Source organism: Strix uralensis, chromosome 9, assembly GCF_047716275.1.
Source record: "Strix uralensis isolate ZFMK-TIS-50842 chromosome 9, bStrUra1, whole genome shotgun sequence".
Taxonomy (NCBI): Eukaryota; Metazoa; Chordata; class Aves; order Strigiformes; family Strigidae; genus Strix; species Strix uralensis.
The window spans coordinates 9,443,123-9,459,796 of NC_133980.1; positions in this window are offsets into that span (position 1 = coordinate 9,443,123).

Genomic DNA, 16,674 nt, shown 5'->3' on the forward strand with positions numbered 1-16,674 from the left:
GGGACTCAAGCATTTGCATTGACTAAAGTCCTTGGACTTCTGTGACTGTTTCAGAGGCAATACAGGAGAAGCAGACAGATAATTTAGGGACAGCCTATTACTATATTAAAGGAATACACAAAGATTTCAAGTTTTATGGGATGCAATAACCAGTTAAAAGAAACATGGAAAGCAGAAAAGAAGAAAATATCAAGAATCCTTTATTCATTATATGGTGGGTGGGTGGCTGTCTCACATACTTTGTGGGATGACTGGGAATACTTAAGTGAAGATGAAAAATAGATGTTCTGGTGTCATTAAAAATTACTGGAAGTGGTCCTCCCAGGAGCCAATTGGGAAAGATGGGAGCATAGGGAGAAACACATTTAACTGTGCTCACTTTAAAGTGATAGTGGAATTAAATGGACGGGGTTGAACTTTGGTGAGAGTTTCTGTCAAGAATACTGAAGCCAATTTGTAAAAATTGAGGTCAAGGAGCTTTGGTTACATCTTACACATGAGTGAATAGAAAATTTGATACTGTAACTTGCTAAACCAAATGGATTAAGTAATATATATCTATAAACTGGTGACTCAATTGGTGGCTTGAAAAAGATAGATGACGTTTTAGGAAATTCACTTTAAAGTGCATCTACAATTGAAACTAAGCAGTAAAATACAGAACAAGAGGGGATAATAACCTTGTAAACTACGCTACTGAAAGTTCACTGTGATTGTTGGAAACTGGACCATAAAATGACTGAAAATAGGCACCATATTCTTTCAGCTTCAGACATCAGCAGCTACTGAGCCCTTCCTAGGCAAAGAATATTGTCAGGAATCTGTGATTAAAATCAACTACTGCCTAGGCAGCTTACCATATGGAGGAGGGAAAATCTTTCATTCTCTCAACTTGTGCATCTCATTTTTGAGTTGTGAAATACTCAGCCAATCCACTGTGTTCAGTAACTCCAGCTGCTTCCATAGGGTTCTGTTTTCAGAGTTAATTATCTTATTTATCAATAATATATTCATCTAAATTTTAAACCAACCCATTTTAGGGGGATGTAGAGAAACTGGGGGGGAGAATGTATGTTATCTTCCTTTTTTAATCTAAAGAGGTCATCATTTTTTCAAGATTCTGATAGGTTGGTCCTGAAAACTTAGAAAGTGCCACTTTTCTGGCAATGTGTATTGTTTCAGTCATTCTGGCAGTGACAGTGTGCAGACCCAAATCCAGCACTATCATCCCTACGCTGATGTTGGTGGAATGATAATGTGGAGAATTCAGACAAAGGCTCTTACTATTGTGGTGACCCTTTTTAAGCTAAAATTTGAAACCAGCCTTTTGGGATAATGAATTTCAGTCAAGAATATCCCCTGTTATTTCCCAAAAGGGCTATGTGAAATACATATGAGCAGTCTGACTGTGTACCCTCTGTTTTAGTTTCTGTGTATATGTTTATAATAAGATTCCACATAGTATTGCAGCAGAGAGTAGTAACTATTCATAACCTGCAGAAAGAAAATACTGGGATATGAACAGTTTGAGAATAGATGGATCCAATAGGAAGGAAGGGTTTGACAGGTTATTTATATATAAATTTTCATGAGTTGCCACAAAACCTAGTTCTGCTTTTGAAATGCAACAAATTGAACGTATAAAGTACCTGCTCCCTGATGACCATCATATGTTTACATGGGTTTCTTAGTCTGTTTCTGATAGCTATTTTGCTTAGTTTATGTATACTTTTGGCTACATTTGATTCCTTTGCCTTATTGCATTGCATTATTTTTATTAAATATATTTATTAGAATAAATTTAAAAGCTACAGCTGAGACTGGAGCCTCAAGGTATACAAATGTATAGATAAAACCGTGTGAGAAAAAATAAAGGTGGGAATGGACAAATAACTGATTATGGTCCAATATTGAGTGGGACAGCTGAGCCTGGAGGCCTCCTCCATCCCAGTCCTGTGAGGGCTTCCATATCCCCCAGTGTTCCTTTAAGATCCCAGTTGTCAGAAGTAGAAATTGTCACAGTTCTAAGGACTGAATGGAGTTCAGTCAAATACCTGCTATATATTTCAAGTATATTCGGATATATTGTCAAAGCCTTTTTTTTACATTCTTCTGAAGTATCAATAAATTGTCTTAACTTTGTATCCAATGTCATCTGCGCCTTTTTAAAAAGTTTTTTGATGAAGAATAAAAAAGTTTGCACTGGTGAATTTGCAAAAATCTTTTACTTACAACACCTGCTATGCTTTATTTTCTATAGATCAGTCAGTTAAGCCTTTCATATTTGGAAGGTTCAATCCACATGAAAGTGGAGAGAACATACAGATCATATAAAACAAACTTGTATCACACATTTACATCATCCTGATGAATTGCTTCACAATAGTTCCCAGTATGATTTCCACAAAATATATTTTCTAGAAGTTTTTTTTAAATGTAGCTATCTTCTCAAGTCTGGGGAAGATAACTAACATTATACCTGTTATTTATGGTCAATCTTCTCTTCCTTGACTTTTCTGAATTGAATTCAGACCAACTTTGGGGATTTCAGGTGTTCATAAGTACTGGTAACCACAATGCTTGTTAATTGCATAACGAGTTACAGAGATTTTCTGAAATTGGAAAGTACTGCTTCCTGACATCCGAATAGTTAGGTTGATAAGTATGTGTCTGTTTATAGAAATGCTGCATTTAAATTACAATCCTAAATCCAATTCTCTAACTGGCTTTTCCTATTAGACACTCCTTGTGAATGATTTGAAACTGAGAGTTGGTCTTCTCGGGTACTGTATCTGCTAGTGATGTTGTTTAAATCATCCTACATGGCATAGATTGATTTTAGTTGACTTAACGTGAAACCATAGAACTATGATCTGAATATCCACCTCTTTGTTTTCAGCATTTAAAGTTGAAACTCACTGAATACTTTCTAGTTCCTACCACCTTCAGGTCTATCAGGGCTGAAACCTTGACATCAGTGCTAGTAAGCCCTTTTTCCACAGGCTTTTTGGGTTTTTTAATCTCCTTTCTTAAAAGCACCTGGGGACTTAGGACCACATTCCCCAATAGAAAACTATAAGGCTTCTGTCTGACGTTTGGCTTCAAGTCCATCTCTGCTGATCTTTGAAGCTCTCTGTTAGTGAAGCTGAAGGTGGATTGTCACCAGCAAAGGTACTCCCTGGGTAGTATTCTGGAGCTTGGTGCTCACTGACATGGATTTTATTCACTGAGGTAGCTGAGAAACAAGCAGGATTATGAGCAGAGTAGAAAGGAATGGCTCAAATGAACAAAGTGCTTTGTCATGTAAGAGCTGTACTCAGCCATGAGCCTTTACACTTCTCTTCCATGTAAGTGACTAAGGAACAGTAGGGAGCCCCATTACTTCACTATATGTGGGCTACTTTATCTTCATAAATGGGAAGGGGGCCAATACCAGATTGCTATTCTCCTGCTATGCAGGAGGGCAAGACGTGGGCAAGCAAGCATGTGAAAAATACTGAGTCTTGATGTTATTTTTCATCCTTCTATGTAGATTTATTTGCCAAAGTTTCTGTATTTCTTTCACTGAGCCACAGCAAAAAAAAAAAAAAAGGAAAGCAAGCTGCTAGGGAAAGAGCCAAACCTCTTTTTCACTAAAAGTAGGGAATAACTGAGATAGATAATGAGATCATACTTTGATTCTTTATTTGCTCAAGCTGTATTTCACTAATCTGTTAATATTTATTTATAATACTTGCCTGTTAGTAAAAAGCCTGATGTGTTAATCAAAGTAACTTTATGGACAGTAGTTTCAGTTTAGAGTGTGCACAGCCAGCTGCGTTGAAAGTACAGATTGCCTTGCAGCAATTGTTCTTGAAAAATATTTCCAATTTTTGTTACCAAGAACAAACAAGCTTTTATGCACTAATGGTGTAATATGAACTAGTCTGAGTTAAGAGCACCACTCAAGAAAAAAGCAGATCCTGATAGCACTGTATTTTAAAAAAGATACTTTCCTTCCACTGTCAAAATTAATTCCCCCTAGTTTTATACTTTTATTACACGTTATCTACCAGCTGAGAGACTATCAGTGTTCTGCTCAATTCACCTTTATCTAGGCCAAACTTCTTATATTCAATTGTATCCTATATTAATAAATGCTGGTAATAGATATGTGGATTGCATGAACGGGCTGTTTATAAACCTCAGTCAATTTCCAATTAAAACATTTAATCTTCAGAATGCACAGCCAGCTAGCTTTCAAAAGATATAGACATAAGAAATGAGGGTTTAATACTTTTAAATTCTCATATCTTTTCTTGAGTGGCTACTTGTTCTTTGTGGTTACAAAAGCTCTTGAAAAAAAATGGAGCTTTCTGTCAGCAAAAGAATTTTCAATGTAAAAGACAGTAGCGGAATACAAGGAAAGAGAAAACAAGTTGACTATAGGGAGAGAATGGCACGTTTTAGTCAGTAGGTCAGCTATTTGTGGCTGTAAATCAGATGTATTTACTTTGTTGACCAAATGACACATTCCCATTTATTGTGTGTGTATGGTATGATGGTAATGCTGCTGCAGGTGAACGAGTTGGGCTCTATTCTGAATCCCTAATATCAAGCATGAAATAATCCACCTGGATTATTAACACATCATTTGAGTTTACAATGTAGGGAGTTAGGTTTTAGTTTGCATGTTAACAGTAACTTCACTTAGCCTTTGAGATACTATAAATATGCCACATATTAAGGATGACAGTGGTATATTGTATAACAAAGATCTTTTCTCAGTGTGAATTTCAGGTAATAAAGCTGAACACTGCAGTTCAGTGTGACACATTTCAGACTTGGAGTGCTGTCACATAAAGTTGACCAAGTCTGTCTGCTAAAGCAGCTGTATTGCCAGCAGACTTGTTCTGGCTTGTACCATCCCAGCACAAGAGTTCCTGTCACAGACTTTCTGTTTGGGGGTTGACTTTGGGCACACTTTAGTGCCCCATCTTTCACAAATGAGCAGGATTCTCATATATTTTAATTTTGTTGTTTGCATTCATCAGCAGCCTGTATTAGGTTTATGAAGCATATATCATCCAGTGTGGCTAAGTCGCTCAGAGAAGTAGCTCCAGCTATTGCAATTCACAGGACACCCAACCAAGGTGAAGTGTCAGTTTAGAGATGGAGCGTTGGCTTAGTAACTTAATTTTAAAATACAGAGTTTTTTTAAGCTTTCCTTACAAAAGCAAATTGGAGTCTAAATGAATTTCTCTACTTTTCCGGGAGCTTGAGGCTACTCTGGGTGACTTCTATGTTTAAATGGCCCTAGTCAGCACAGTAGCAGGTTACTGTGATTGAAAACTGGGCAATTATCAGTTTCCCCAAGCAAGAAATTCTATATACCCAGCAAATCCGTCTAACTTGATTAGGAAAGCTGGAGTGAAGGCATTTTGCCTTTCTTTACCTGGGGGCTAGGTGCTTCTAAATGTTCTTTCTAAATTCTGCTTAAAGTGTCTTTCACTTCAACCTGCCAACTTCTCCCTGTCCCAGTCAAGCAGTGCTACCCTCTCCCTTCTGCCTCCTCACAGCAAGAACACATGAAGTGTACTAAGTATGCCAAAAATTTTTCAACAATTCTCTCATGAAGGCTTTTCTTGCTTTCCTGTTCATTGTTTGTTTTGAAGTTTTTTGGTGTGATGTATAGAATTTAAGGTCCTAATACTGGAGCTGATTCTGTGTAGGAGTAAACCTGTGCCCATTTACAGCCCCAGTGACTCCAAGGGATGGAGTGCCAGGGAAAGGGTGGGTGACAGGACCTTGAGTAAATCACGGTCCTGAGATCATATAAAATATATACAGACTCCCAATTACCTAAATATTATAGTAGAAGATAATAAACCAGTTATTAATTCTGTAAACAGACAGGGATTAGATATCATGGGTGAGACAGATTTAATATAGAGCTTGAAAATGAGTTAGACTCCCTGACGCCCTGTCCTTTCAGTCTTGCTCTGAAGGTCAAAACCTGTCAGCAACAGAAGCTAAAAATCGTGTTGGACAGTCTTTGAGCATCTCGGAGTACATCATGCGTTCTGCCCACCACTTCAGGGGTACATTGTGGACAGACCCTTCCTCGGCCGGTTCCAGGGTGTGTGGGATTTGCTGTAATCCGCTGTGCTTGGAGGGTGGATGACTTCCTCTGTCACTAGCAGGTTCAGCCTGGCCTAGGGTGCAACAGCACAGACAAGGTACAGGCTCAGCTGCACCTTCTCAATGGTGTGGGTGCTGCGCACTTTTGGTTAAACTTCGAACAAAGAGATTATGCAATTGTGCCCTTTGTCAAAGGGTTCCCTGGAGCCAGTGAGGGGGAAGGATGTCATTCTCAAGCACTGATATTACCATGTTACTAAAAAGGAAGGGAATAAGTACAACTGTCTCCTAGGTGTGGGATCTCATAACCTGTTTGGATCCAGCAGTGCATTGCTCCTACAGAACAATGATTCCAGCCTTCAAGGTCTGGTTATTACTTCCATTATGTGTTTTATCTATTGTAAATTCTTTTGGCTCAACCAAGTTTTAGCCCACTTCACAGAAAATGGTAAGGGATCAAACGTTCATATCTGGGTGCTCATTCTGGAGATTTTCCTGGGTACATTAACTTATCTTTTGCTCATGGAGGATGCTGAAAAACATTAAAAGTCATGAAGATACTGTTAACAGGCATCACTGGTTTACAATTAATTGTAACTCTTGAGAATTTATCAGTTTTAGTCTGGAAGCTTGTTCTACTGTGTACCCTAACATAGTACTGGGCAGCTCTACTTTGAGCTAGTTAAAATCTTTAGTAATGGCAGGAAGGCACTCTGTGTTTGTGTTAAGCAGATGCCATTTGGATAGTATCTTTTTCTGATGTTTGGCTTAAATTTATTGGGTGAATATGCACCCTTAGAGTGTCAGAACCCTTGGACGGTTAAAGCACTTTTGCACTATCTTAAAGAATGATTAACAATACTTTAGTCATCAGGTAACTCCAAGAAACCTCATGCTGAGTTTCCACGTGTGCAAAGAACATAAATTGACTCTTTTTTTTTTTTTTAAGACAAATGAAAAGCAAACAGTTGAAATAAAATTAAATTGCCATTCAGCCTGCAAGCTCACAGGAACTTTTAGTGGTTACAGTTAATATGAATGTACATTTTTTGGTTCAGTCATTATTTTTAACAGTTGAGCCTATCTAATCATTAGCTGGATCATGAAGTCAATTCCTTTCATGTATTCAGTAACTCATCTTGTCTAAATTGTTTCAGTTCCTCAGAGATAGTTTTTGAATATGCATGATATATTTCAGTGTAATAACTAGGAAGTCATTTTATGTTGCATCTCATTATCAAAATAAAGTATCAAAACAGGCTTCCTTTCCTTTAGAGGAAGCTCTTCAATTAGCTCTGGAGAATACTTCACCTTCAGTTCCCTCACACACATTAATACGTATTCCTGAATATTTGATCTTAAATACTAGACTAGATTCACTTTAATCGCATTGCATATAATTTACTTTTCCTCTTCAAGGATCCTAAAAGACTAGATGAGTTTGGGGCTGAGTTCTAAGTAGAGTATAAACCAAAGCTTGAATCAAATAATTTGTTCTGTGCTTTGGCACAATGTTTATGGGATGGACTTCTTAGCGCTCTCTTTCAGTGAGTAACATGGAGCAAGGCTACCAAGAGCAGCTGGCTGCTCAGGTTGCTCCTTCCCATAGAGCAGGATTTAGAGGTACAATAAGTATCAGTGGTAGAGCCCTCAATCTGGTGCTACTTCTACAACACATGTAAGAGAGAGTGCAGAACTTGCTCCACAGTTGTTTGTTGTACCACATCAATATATGGCCTATAAAAAAATTGTATTTATATGGCTCCAAAATATGAGTCACATTATAAACAAGTATATCCTTGCATACCATCTGGGATGACTTCATTCTCTGCAGCAGCAGAACACAGCAATTGCTGAGGTGTGCACTGTGATACCACATGACAGTTTAGGACAGGAAACAACTGCATGTTCAAAACTAGAGGGAAAAGCTATAGAGGTAGTATATGGTGCTTTGGTCAGGACATAGTTACTTTGTCTTTTGAGCTTTTAGGACTATATAGTCCTATGTGTAAATGGCCATTATAACTACTGGTTTTTTTGTTTGATTGGGGTTTTTTAATGCTTTCCCAGAAGGCTCTATTTTCATATGGATAGAGATTCTTATATGGATGGAGAATCCCTGGACTCAGGGTATGTGTCCCAGGAATGACTGAAAGAGAAGCATGAATCTGCTAAAGCCCAGCATTTGTGCTTACAATACCTAGTCTGTCTTTGAAATGCCTTGAGTAAATACTGATTTAGTATGAGGTTTACACTGTCTTTTTGCCATGAAGGTCATGGGAACCATGAATTTGAAGAAAACTCGGCATTTTTGTAGTACACCCCACTGCTTACCTAGAGGCAGGCCATTTTGGATTATAGGAATAAAGTGCAAGTAGGATTGCTGGCCTGAAAGATGAATGGTTTCCCTACCACTGCAACATATAACAGTCATGAAGCAGTCTTGTAGATAGGGAAATCTGCTCAGTAAAGCTGTTGTTTAGTAGTTATAATCATATTCGACACACTTTCCCTTCATTTGCCCTCATGTAATTTATTGGAAACGTTCATATTGAAATCAAAGCCTTCCTGCAAAAAGAATCAGATGAAAATACAAGAGATGATACTGTGTTTACAGTATACTCAATCATTCAAGGGAAAAGAAGGATTATATGTCTGGCTTAAAATTCTGACCTGACTTACAGCAAAAAATGCATGTTTATAACCCTCAGCTGTGATAATATCTTTAAATACACCACACAAATATTTTTACTGCATTTTGTACACATCTTGTGAAAAATGGATGTGGAGTTCACTGAGACTTATGTACTGAGGGTTGTTATCAAAAGTCAGTAAAATACAGAGGTGGTGGTGTAGGAAAAAAGATGTGAGTGATGTAAAAGGAAACAAATAACATCTTGGTGGGACATGACCTGGACAGAGCAATCATTCTTACTCCTCAAGTAATTTTGATTTCTCTGTGGAGCTGCTTTATAATAAATGTTCTTTGTTTATGGTATATTTATGCCTGCAAAAAAATAAATAGAAGTAGACACGTCCTTCATCAAGTATCCCAGCATGCAGGCCAGTAATTATTCTTATATAAATTGTATTGTATGTATTATAAAGCTCCCATGCAGTGCCAAACACTGAAGGGCTGCTAACATGTTCAGCAAGCACAAGTTAGGAAAAAATAAGTCTTTTGAGTGGGGCTAAAGAAAAAAAATACCTTTGACTTTCCAACTCGTCTGTACTGATAAGTGGACTTGAGGTTTGATGCTGTCATACTTGCAGAAAGTGTAGATGTAACAGGAAGGATCTCTTCTCTTCATCCTTCCACCCTTGCATTGCCTGAGGAAATGCTCAGGTCCTGTGCTGGAGGGCTGGGAGAGATATCCATGGGAAAGTTCCTCGGAAGGTTTGGATCAGTCCTCATCATTTGTATGTAAACCTGTAGAAGCTGCTTCGCTTCCAGGCACTTCGGACCAGGCGTCACAGTTTGATTCCTGATCCCTAGAATCCCTTTATCCAAACCCCACAAGTGTTGTGTAGCTCCGAGCTTAGCTCCTGTGAATAGACATTTCTGTCACGCTACTCAAGCTTTAACTACATAATCTCTGAACGTAGAGTGAACTAACATCTGTTGCATGAAGCAGATTACAAGTTACAAATATTTCCTCTTTGCATTAACTTGTTTTGATTGAAATACCAAAGCTTTAAGCAGCAGTTGTTACTTTTTTCACAAGTCCATTTAGGGAATCTGTGGCCTGGTTGACCCAGCAGCAGAACAGTTGATACTGTGAAGTTTCTATTACTAAAAGAAGATAAGCTCACCACCAGTAATATTGTCTGTAACTTGAAAGAGGAACATGTATTTCTGGTTTTAAAAAAAAAAAGCTTCTCAGTCAAAACTTGATCAAAGCACCTCTTTATTATAGGTATTTTTGAGAAAATCTAGATACCAGACAGACTGACAAGTTTGACATGTGCGAGTAGTAGGTCAAGGTTACTTGATCAGAATTCAGTAAAAAACCCAAACATTACTTTTCATTTACATCCTCTTCTAACAAGCAGGATTTCAGCTTTATGCAAGCAATAAGGAGAAAATGGGCCATTTCTGTACTGGGATCTGAACTTAACAAGTGCCAGGTTCAAACTCAGTAGTCTCTGCCTTGTTTGTCTCCTACTGAACAGTTTCATTTTAATTGATCCATAGCATAAACAGTTATAGTACTGATATGGTTCCTGACTTAGAATTTAAATTCTCAGGACTCTGTATCTCTCCTGATATTTGGTAGTTTTATTAAAACTGTGGCTTTTGTAATCCAGTGGTTATGTAGGCAAGCCAGCTTTTCCTGTATTGCAGTTTGAAAATGTGGCTGGTGTACATCTAAAATATCAGAGACACACTAAAAAATGTAAATACATTATTTGTGGGGGAAAGATTCACACTTTTAAATAAATCTCATGATTTTTTTAAGGCCTGACTCACAATTTTAATGCTAGTGTTGGCAATATTGCTGGTTTTCTCCAGATGGTTCTTTCTGAAAGGAAAAGACTCACAGTACCCTGTGGGACACTTATCTTGAAATTCAAACAGCAATGTAGATATGTAAAAGAAAGAAGATGAAAAAGAAGAGAATGCACAAATCCAACAATCTGGGGACAGATGTTTAAAGCTGGATTATATCTTGTTTTGTCTACTCAGGGATGTTCAATAACATTAACCCAAATGAATTTGGATTTGAAATGTATTAGTGAAACCATATTAAATAATTTCATGTACATGCAGTCAGAATTTAAATGGCCTCAATTTGCTTTAGTTTAATTCACTTTTAAATGAATTAATGAAACCAAGTTCTGCTACCTTTATTTCTGAGTGAAAGTCCATCCATTTAGTAGAACTGATCTACAAAGTTTGCATTAAACTGACACCTTTTGGATAACTGAGAGCAGCTGTGAGGAGAAGGACTTGGAAGTGTTGGTTGACAAGAAGGTCAATATGATCTGGCAATGTGTGCTCGCAGCCCAGAAAGCCAACTGTGTCCTGGGCTGCATCAAGAGAAGTATGGCCAGAAGGTCGAGGGAGGGGATTCTCCCCCTCTACTCTGCTCTCATGAGACACCCCCCCCCCCTGCAGTGCTGTGTCCAGCTCTGGGGGCACCAACATCAGAAGGACAAGGACCTGCTGGAGTGAGTCCAGAGAAGGTCACAAAGATGATCAGGGGACTGGAGCACCTCCCCTGTGAGGACAGGCTGAGAGAGTTGGGGTTGTTCAGCCTGGAGAAGAGAAGGCTCCAGGGAGATCTTCTAGCAGCTTTCCAGTACTTAAAGGGGCTACAGGAAAGCTGTGGAGGGACTCTTTATCAGGGGGTGTAGGGATAGGACGAGGGGTAACGGTTTTAAACTGAAAGATTTAGATTAGATATAAGGAAGAGGGTTCCTTCCTTCCCTGTGAGGGTGGTGAGGCCCTGGCACAGGTTGCCCAGAGAAGCTGTGGCTGCCCCCTCCCTGGAAGGGTTCAAGGCCAGGCTGGATGGGGCTTTGAGCAATCTGGTCTAGTGGAAGGTGTCCCTGCCCATGGCAGGGGGGTTGGAACTAGATTATCTTTAAGGTCCCTTCCAACCCAAACCATTCTGTGATTCTGTGAATTCAGCTTCTTTTCCTGAGTGTCCTTGACATATCTGGGAGATAGCAAAGGGCCAGCAAAGGGATGGACTGTCAGATTCAGTGAGATTCTTTCTTCGTTGTGCTTACCTCTAGATTTTTCAGATTTCTAATATACCCTGTGGAACACGCTGTCTTCCTCCCCTGATGAAGTCAGTGAAAACTGGTCTGAATTATATATATTGCAGATGATGTATTTGTGCTTCTTTAAGCAGATGTGCATGAAGACCCAGCTGAGGTTGTTGTGTTGTTCCACCATGTGAGTGTGGAGCTGCCAGCAAAGGGCACCTTCCATTCTCAAGTTCCCTGCATTGCATAAACGTGGGAAGAGAAGATGGACAGAAAGTATATCAGCCAGTACCTATGCCAATTTTCTGCATCTGAAATCGAGGTGGCAATTATTAATACAAGCAACAGTGAAACAGGGCAAACTGGGTAGAAATCATATATAGGCATTTTTCTACCAAATTAATACTAGCACACAGCATTGAGCTAATGTGGGCTTTCTGCTTTCATGCTGCCTGCTGAAAGACAGGTGGTACCTGACCCATATGAAGTTGGAGTGCCACAGACAAGTAATGCCAGCTCCAACATAGACCCTGCCAATGCAACAGTAGCTAGACAATTTTTTTTCAACTAATTTTAAAAGGCAGTAAGAGGTTATACCATATTCACTGTTTTTCATGTGCTGATAGTGTTACTGATTTACTGTTAGGGAGTCTGAAGGTGGATTTATATATTGTGAAATCTGAAAAAGGTCTGAATGAGACACCACAATGATCCTTGCTTGGTGTTTTCAAAATGGAAAGCCTGTAAAATGAGTCTCTGTCTTTAAAATAGCATGTGGTTATATGAGAGTTGGATTTAATGATCCAGGATATCCTTTTCAATCCTGCCACACATTTCAGTTTGGGGGGTTTCTCCATTCTCTATGCTGCATTCTTTCACTTTGTGCAATCAGTTGAAGACTTGTTGAGTTATGGAATAGAAGATGTTGCCCATTACTTTAAATATTTGCAATGACTGCTGTGCTCTCTTTCAATTTTAAGAAGCACACTTTTCATATCACAGGTATCATTTTCTAAATCAGTATCTAGCATTTCAGTGATACAGATCTTTAACAGATAACTTTGATTTTAATAAAGATGATGTTAAAGGGAAGCAGATTTTGAGTGTCTGTGGTGGCTTTGAACTGAAAAATGCTGCTGAAGATCAGGAGAATCACATAGATCTCACTAGCATCTAGATCCACCTTTCAGTTGCACCGTAGAGACAGTAGACTCTTGGAAATATTTTAGGAATCTAAAATGATTTATAACAAAAGTAGATCCCTATATGTATGTATCCAGACAAAAAGGTAGATTCATTTAATTATGCTCCCTCTGGTAACATATGGAACATTTAAAATCACCCAGTTTTCACAGCAAAACATTTTCTATCTTCCTCAGCATGTAACTGGAAAGCAGAATACTACATAGAACCTTCAAATCTGGTTGTGGGAGGGTCTGAAGTTGAATACAGATTAGTCCTTGGGATACAAGCCTTCCAGTCCTTAATACCAAGACAGATTTTCTTATAACTGCTTTCCCATTTGCCACATACGATGCCAATAAGTGTGACACAGATCAAAAGTGTGATTTGATCCTCATTGGAAACTACTTAGACAAAATATAATTAGAAAGCAACCAGTATAATTTACCTACCATTTGAAATGATTATTTATGTATTTTCAGTGTAAATTGTATTTTGGACTAGCAGTTCTCACTTACATGTTCATTTGCTCTTATTCACTATGAAGAATATATGGAACACTTGAGCGTTTCCCAACAAGCCCAGATGAATAGCTGTGAGCTATATATACTTCTGCAGGCGTGGGGTTGGGGTTGTGGCATTTTCACTAGTGATTAAATGTCTTCCAAACCTATTCATGCTGCAGAGCTATAAATGATGGATTTTTCACATTAATGAAAGGAGCCCTTGGAGCCCTCTGGAGTGCACAGTTCTATTTTTACATTTCACTATCGGAGAATGAGGAAAGATAGGCCAATGTGTTTCTTTTTTTAAAATGGCAGGAACAGAAATTCGGTCTGTTCTGGCCATCATTCAAGTGCCAACATTGTTAACCATTGTTGGGCACAAATTCAGAGCTCATACTCATTACATCATTTCATCAGGAGGATTTTTTTCACTTATTTTGAGCTCATTAGCAGACCTGACCTAAAAATAAACATACACAGGAAATCTGAAACTGCTCCAGTATGAAAGCGAGGTGGTATATGATCTTAGAATGGTTATAATTTCGAAATCAAGCTTGAAAGTCCCCAAGAAATGGTGGTGTGGCTTATTCTGTTGCTGTTTGTTCTGTATTGTTATCTGTATCTTGGCATTTGTGAGTACAGAAAGGGGAGAAGTTTTAGTCCCCTGTGTTCGCTTTTCAGGGAGGGTTCTGTCATTCTCTGGATATCCTGAAAAAAAAACTTTTGACTAAAACAGAACAGAAAAACATCTGCCATCCTTTAAGTGACTATTATAAAAAAGAAATTAAGAACAAGAGCCTCAATTCATAGGTCATCTTTACTGATCGCTCGGAAATGAAAAGGGAACATATAATTTCAACTTCACCCAATCTGTCTGTAAAAGTGTGTGTAGCTGTACTTGCACAAGTAGTACTCTCTCATCCAGAACTGATAAGGCAGCAGAAGTAATAGATCTTAGACAACAAAACTGCAGTAATTTATTCTTTTAGCCTAGTATTGCAACAGGTTTATTAGTATTCTGTTTTTGTGAGTAGCAGAGCTAGAACTGCATAAAAATAAAAGCTAGATTCATGCCACTGAGACAGATTTGACTTCCAGCAACTGGCATTTAGGATAAACAGTGTGAGAGGTCATCAAGTTTCAGTTCTCTGTAAGCAGGAAGAAATTGTATTGAAAATGGAATCCTAAAAGGGTTTGCTAATTTTCAGCTTCCTTGAGAAAAGAGAATGGGATCTCTGAGTGAAGCTACCTATGTGTTCCTGTAAGATCAGACATATAATCTTACAAGCACCTCAGCATGAGGCTTTTTCTCAGAATACAATATTCAGTTGTTGTTGGACGGGTTCTCTTAAAATGGTTTCAGGCATGTATAAATGAGAAGTGAACAATGGTAATAAGTAACTGCATGCAGGAAAGAGGCTGCATCCTCAAAGCCTTTGGGAATGGTTTAAAATGTGTTGATTTCTTTACTACTTGTTTTCTGGCTTTGGTGAAAGTATTTTAAAATGTGAGGGGCAAAAACCAAAGCAATGTGCAATAAATAAAAAACCAAGGAGAGAAATCAAACCATTAAAGTAGCAGAAAGCATGTGGCCCAGTGCTATCAGAGACTGCATCATCCTCAGCAAATGGCCAAGTGACATCCCTTGGAAGGAACAGAGGTCAGGCTCTCTGGAGAAATCATTATGTTAATCACCAATACAAGGCAGTTTAAGAAATTGAAAAGATTCATATCTGAAGCCTATTTAAAGATTTAATATATTGTCTATAGTACCTTAAATCAGCACCAGGGAAGAACAGAGAGAATGGAGGACCATAGCTGTTCCAAAGCAGTTTTCATCTTGAAAGAGCTCATTACAGTTGCTTTAAAAATTGCTCATCTTTGATGTTCTACAATGCCATAACTTGGGTAGGTGATAGACTGAACTACAAACAGTGTTTTTGATAACTGTGCTAAATCTAAATTGCTATTTTAATCAACTGTAACACTTAGATTTTTCAGCTGATAAAAATGTGTGCATAAGACACATTGCTGGTGTAAGTGCAGTGGTATTTGAAATCAATAGAAACTGAGCAAAATTATGTTCCTCTTTGCTTTTCTTCTTAGGTTTCTATGGAAACCTTCTTGGAGGTGGTCTGAGGAAAAGAAATGTTAAAATAGAACAATAAAATGTGTTATTTATATATGCAAAGTAAATATCCTTCCTGCATTTTTTATGGAGGTAAAAATGTGATTTCATCATTTAATATTCTCCCTTGACAGACAAATTAACTATGACCCAGTCTCCTTAGGGTTTACTTTTCTGCATTTGGCCAGCATGTTTGAGAGAGGAAAAGCAGTCCTCATCTATGCTGAGCATCTATTATTTATTTGCTGTATCTTTCTAAACTATCTTTATTTTTTTAACCAACAGCCTTTACAACTTGTACCATGAAAAGAATGTCTAAAAAGTTATATTGAAATTGCAACTCCGTTAAGATCTTCATGAACATATTTCTTCAGAGTTTTAGCCAGAAGAATATAAAATTCAAACCTATATTGATACATCACTATAAATAAATATTAATAACAAGTAGTTAGAAGATATTGTGTACATGTATTTTTTTAATGAATTATTGCTGTATAGAATGAATTTTCAGTTACCCTAAAAGAACTACATATGCCAGGTGTGACTACTCTGATATCTGGCACTGTTCTGCTACATGTATCGGGTTTGTATTTTGGTGTACAATTTGTTGATTGTGTTCTCATTGGTCTGGTTACCTGCCTTTGAAGGCTGGCTGTTAAATCTGAACACACACTCTAGCCTGTTCAGTAGATACACAGCGACTGTCATGAACAGTATTACTCCGAGGAGACATCTGGGGCAGTACGGAACCCTACATCAGGTTTAATCCCATGGTGGAAACTAGCTTTCCAAGAAAGGTGTTCAGACATGCCATGGCCACTGCACAATTCCTGTGTACACAGCTCCTGCTTTGTTTCTTCTCCTTCCAGCTTTGGAAAATCTCTCTTGGGGTCTGCTAATAGGGCTGTTCACTCACTATTAGGTTATCTTCCTTTTCTCTCATGTGTTCTCCTGTCTGGGTCCATTAATATGTAATCATGGGGAGTTTTAACTCTCACTGTGGTGGAAGTGTGTGTGCTTTCT